Here is a 5826-nt window from a genome sequence, read left to right on the forward strand (position 1 = left end):
ACTTTTTTACTTTTACTTAAGTAAAATGTTAATGTGGTACTTTGACTTTTACTTAAGTACATTTTTGACTGTGTATTTGTACTTTTACTTAAGTAAATTTTTTGAGTACTTTCTCCACCACTGTCGATATTAAACTTTTTGACCAAACAAAAGAGTTTTCCCAAGCAAAATTTCATCCAAAAACATGGATAAAATGATACAAACCAAACAGTCAAGTCAAAGTTTATTTATATAGTACAGAGGTATCATTCTCGGGCCCTTGGGCCAATTGCGACCCACAGGACGATGTCTCGTGTACCCCACCATATGAAAGTATAATATTAGTGCGGCCCACAGGGTGAGCGGACCTCTGAAGGAAGTTCCTTATGGAGTGAAAATAGTCTCAAAATATCTGCGTGTGTAAAAAGATTTGTGCGTGTGTAAAATGATTTGTGTGTGTGTAAAAATATCTGTGTGTGTGTGTGTGTAATACTCGATTTGTAAAACTTAAAAATAAAATAAACCTTCTCCTACGCCTATACATGTTGAAAAAGTACACACAAATCACCTGGAACACACACACAAAACTGCATTTACACAGATCCGGTTACGAGTGCACAACTATTTTTGAGACTCATTTCACGCTTCGGGGACGGTCATAGATTTGTGTGTAGATGGTGCGTTTACATGCTAGTAAAAGCTGGGACATCTGAGTTTTATTCGGAGTGTAGTGTTTTTATCCTCTGAACGTTTCTCACATTGCTTGTACTGAAGTGGCAAATAGTTCGCTGGAAAACGGTGTATCTCAGCACTTCCTTGTAATATCCTAAAATTACTTATAGACATTGTGCGTTTTTGAGTGGTTCAGGAGACCAAGTGGTCTGAAAAAGGACCACTGGGTGGCAGAATGGTTCGCTGGTCGGAAAAATAGCCAGGCAAACCCAGAAGCAAGACGGAGCGTCCCGGTGGTCTGTCCTCTGAAGTCAGTAGGAGCTAAACCTGCAGGCTTTGCTCTCTGATTATAATGAGTCATGGAATAATTATAAATGATTTCAGATTACGTTTTATATGTCTGGTATTTTGATACTCATATGTTTCTGTTAGCGGGAGCTAAAGTTTATGTGAGCTATGTTTACGTTAGCTGTTGGAAGCTAAGCGTGGATTTTTATTTTCTCACTCTGCAGTTTGAGTCTTTAATCCATAAAAATTATGTGTGGTTCTTACAGTTTCTGTTTTGCACAAAAGGTTCCAATCAGATTCCTAAGTCATGTTGCTGACTGATATTTGCATATATATTTTGTATTGTGAGATATTCTGATTTGGCTTTTACTTTATTCCCTAAGTGAATAAAATTAAATGAAATAAATTGCCTTTCGATTCTAGTTTGAGTTTCTATGTGTATAAATAACATTTTATATTAATCTCTGCACAGGACGGAACAGCTGACTGATGGATCAGTTCTGGTGTTATTTCACTTTCTGGAACATCAGGATCTTTCAGATCTCACCTATCTTCTGATCCGATGGAGCTGCTGCAGGAACACACTGATCCTCTAACAGGATCCTCAGATCCAGGCATCAATGTCTGGTGTCCTGCAACATTTAGATACTTCTTGGTCCAGCACGCCTGAATTAAATGGTAGCTTAGGACAGTCAAGTTCTCCAGAGTTGTGCTAATGACCTCTGACCTCATGATTTGACTCAGGTGTGTTAAAGAAGAGACATCTAAAGGTTGGAGGACACCGACCCTTATGAACTGGAGTTGAAGCCCTGCTGTACAATTGTCATTCAGTCGTAATCACATTTACTTGAACACAGTGGAAACTTTACCTGTGTTGAGGTAGATGAGGAGTATTAGTGTCTTTACTTTAAAACCATTTTGGTTTCTATTTGTTAAAAGTAAATTACAAACATTTAGCCATAGTTTGACCACTGGCTTTATTACAGAAAAAAAGTTTGATGTCACAAATATGATTTTAATAGAGGCATTATTCAATTTGTACTGTAGAAAGAAGATGACAAAAATGTTTCCTGAATTTAATGTTCATTTCACTGCACACAAAGGACAGATTAAATATTTAAGATTGCAACAAATCTGTTGAATCTTTAACAAAATAAATTCAGATTAACATGGGTGGTTTCACAGCTACCGAAAGTTAACTATGAAATGTCTTAAAATGAATGTTCAAATATTGACTATAATCAATTAAAAGATAACACCATAAAGATGTGTATTCAAAGAAGACCAAGGTCAGTCTGTACAGATTGAGGAGACWCCATAACATCTACCAACAGAGCAGGTCAACTACTGTAGTTTGAAAGGCGTCTTGGTTCAGTTTGAAGCTCCAGGTTTTGGTGTTGAACCTCCCAGAATCTCAGCTGCTGATTGGCTGAAGATGCAGAGAAAAGTACAAATAGACAGTTAGTGTTAGGAAAAATAATGTTGATTTTCCTGAACAGCTGATGCACTGACAGACCTGACTGTGACAGGACATTACTTGAATCATCACAATGTATGTAGAAATGTTTCTTTTTATATTTACCAAATGTTTTACATTGTTTTGCTGTGAAGGCTATTTTTACAGTGGTGCTTTAAATGCATAAAATATTTTCTTAAGTATGTTTATAAGCTATCAATTGTCAAAATATCAATTGAGAAAGAAATGTACTGCTTGTGAAAATCCAAACCATCTGAATATATTTTACCATGTACATTAATCAACTTGAAATGAAGACAAACAGGAGCAGCAGATGAGGTATATATTTGTTTAAGAGCCGATGAAATGGGGTCCAGACACAAACAGTTTAATCTGAAGATTGTGGAGGATGTGTGAATAGGTCTGTCACCATGAAACATTTTACTGTATAAGTTGTTCCAAAGTTCTCAACAAACGATAGTATAGTTCTTTTGAGGCCATTTTTAAGTTATATAATGGTAATGACGAAATAATAATGCAAGAACACATTCTCAAAGGTCATTAAACTTTAAATTCTAATGAACATTTAACACTGGAACTGGAAGACATTTTTAATATCCAGAATAAATGAAACAAATGAATTTTGAAGTCTTTAAAAGCAAAATTTCTTTTCAATATAMGGTCTAACCGAGACCAAAGTACCAAACTGAAGACTTTTATTCAGTTTTTGGTAGAGAGAAAAAAGAGAAACAAWTCATGCCAATGGATATGATTGATTTTGTTTTATCATCCGATTAATTGATTATTCTAATAGGTCTATGTGTGAACATTAGACTAAATCCTTAAGTATGTTGAAAAGTCAACATGAATGAAGAACCTTTCATTTTGTTCTGGTGAATAAAGTCTTAACAGCAGATTATGTTTCTGCAGGTCCAGATCTACCTTCATTACTGCTGAAGCAACAAAATACGGTTTCAGTGATAATGACCAACATCCATAACTACCATAATCTCCTGAAGATGCTAGCCGACTTCGGCAACTAGATCAACCTGGTTAAAGTTAAGACTAAAGATAGACAATCAAACTGCAGAGTGAGACAATAAAAATACACGGACTCAGCTTCCAACAGCTAACGTAGCATAGCTGACAAACTTTAGCTCCCGCTAACAGAAACATATGAGTATCAAAATACCAGACATATAAAACGTAATCTGAAATCATTTATAATTATTCCATGWCTCATTATAATCAGAGAGCAAAGCCTGCAGGTTTAGCTCCTACTGACTTCAGAGGACAGACCACCGGGACGCTCCGTCTTGCTTCTGGGTTTGCCTGGCTATTTTTCCGACCAGCGAACCATTCTGCCACCCAGTGGTCCTTTTTCAGACCACTTGGTCTCCTGAACCACTCAAAAACGCACAATGTCTATAAGTAATTTTAGGATATTACAAGGAAGTGCTGAGATACACCGTTTTCCAGCGAACTATTTGCCACTTCAGTACAAGCAATGTGAGAAACGTTCAGAGGATAAAAACACTACACTCCGAATAAAACTCAGATGTCCCAGCTTTTACTAGCATGTAAACGCACCATCTACACACAAATCTATGACCGTCCCCGAAGCGTGAAATGAGTCTCAAAAATAGTTGTGCACTCGTAACCGGATCTGTGTAAATGCAGTTTTGTGTGTGTGTTCCAGGTGATTTGTGTGTACTTTTTCAACATGTATAGGCGTAGGAGAAGGTTTATTTWATTTTTAAGTTTTACAAATCGAGTATTACACACACACACACACAGATATTTTTACACACACACAGATCTTTTTGCACATGCACAGATATTTTGAGACTATTTCACTCCAGAGTTCCTCGTCATGGCTGACATTCGGTCTAGGCTAAGCTACACTGACTTCATGCACACGACGCATGTAACAGTAGTGCGGCGGATGATGGACCAGTCCGGTACCAGTTTCCCTTCCCTGCAGTCGCCATTCTGGTACTTTCTACCATTAACAAATGCCACGATCAAACGCAAAGAAAGGCGACTGCTACCGGGCTGCTCTTCATCCGCCGCGCTGTTTTGTATGGGGTTCCATTTGTGTCAAAAATAAGTAGAAGTCATATGTGTAGATATCGTTGGTCTATGTGTTGCTATGTGTCGGTCTATGTCGTTGGTCTATGTTGCATGTAGATGATGCATATGTAGATGTTGCATATGTTTATGTTGCATATGTGTTTGCTGCATATGTAGATGTTGCACATGTCTATGTTGCATATGCGTTCGCTACATATGTGTTCGCTGCACATGTCTATGTTGCATATGTCTATGTTGCATATGTCTGTTGCATATGCATTCGCTGCATATGTGGTTCATGTCGTTGGTCCTTGTTGCTATTGCCTGTTCTTTTTGCCATTAAAAAGTCTTGGAGTAGGTCATGTATGATCAAATTGTTTATTAAATATTACAAAAATGTTGGTCTTTCAATATCAGTGGTTTCAATAAAATTGTTATCAAAATGCTTAGATTTCTTCCTAGTATTTTCTGTAGGCATTAGTCAGGGCAGCTAAGGAGGTGGAGGGGTCGTGGCCCACTGAACGGGGCGCTATTTCCCATAGATCCACGGCCTTCCGATTTAAAACTTTTTTTATATCTGCGATATATCTTCATTTCATTTAAAGAATGATTTTCACCCTCAGTATGTTTTTGAACTTCTCGCTCTTATTTTCTTCAGAGCAGCTCACAGTTTTAAACAAATTCTGTAGTTTTCGGCGTATTTCTAAATCTGCTCCTCAGTCACATCTTTTTGGGCCTTCTACTGCCTCTACTGGCGTGGGGTGGTAACACAAACAAATGTAATCCATCCATCCATTTTCTTACACCCTTGTCCCTCAGTGGGGTCGGGAGGGGTGCTGGTGCCSATCTCCAGCTGAAACTCTACAGTGCAAAGAGGAAGCCATTTCTAACCTCCACAGGCTCAGCCGTTTGCATTGGGCCAGGAGTCATTTAAAATGGACTGAGTCAAAATGGACGACTGTTCTGTGGTCAGATGAGTCATGATTTGAAGTTCTTTATGGAACACTGGGACGCCATGTCATCCGGACCAGAGAGGACAAGGATAACCCAAGTTGTTATCAACGCTCCGTTCAGAAGCTGCATCACTGATGGTCTGGGGTTKCATGAGTGCTGGTGGCCTGGGCAGCTTGCATGTCTGGAAAGGCTCCATTAATGCAGAGAACTATGTACAGGTTCTAGAACATAATTCATAGAACATAGTTCTAGAACCTAGACGTCATCTTTTTTAGGGAAGACCCTGCATTTTTCAACAACATAATGCCAGACCACATTCTGCAGCAATCACAACATCATGGCTACGTAGGAGAAGGATACGGGTACTGAAATGTCCAGATCTTTCAGCTATAGAGAACATTTGG

This window comes from Poecilia reticulata, linkage group LG13 (assembly GCF_000633615.1).
Source record: "Poecilia reticulata strain Guanapo linkage group LG13, Guppy_female_1.0+MT, whole genome shotgun sequence".
In the NCBI taxonomy this organism is placed as follows: Eukaryota; Metazoa; Chordata; class Actinopteri; order Cyprinodontiformes; family Poeciliidae; genus Poecilia; species Poecilia reticulata.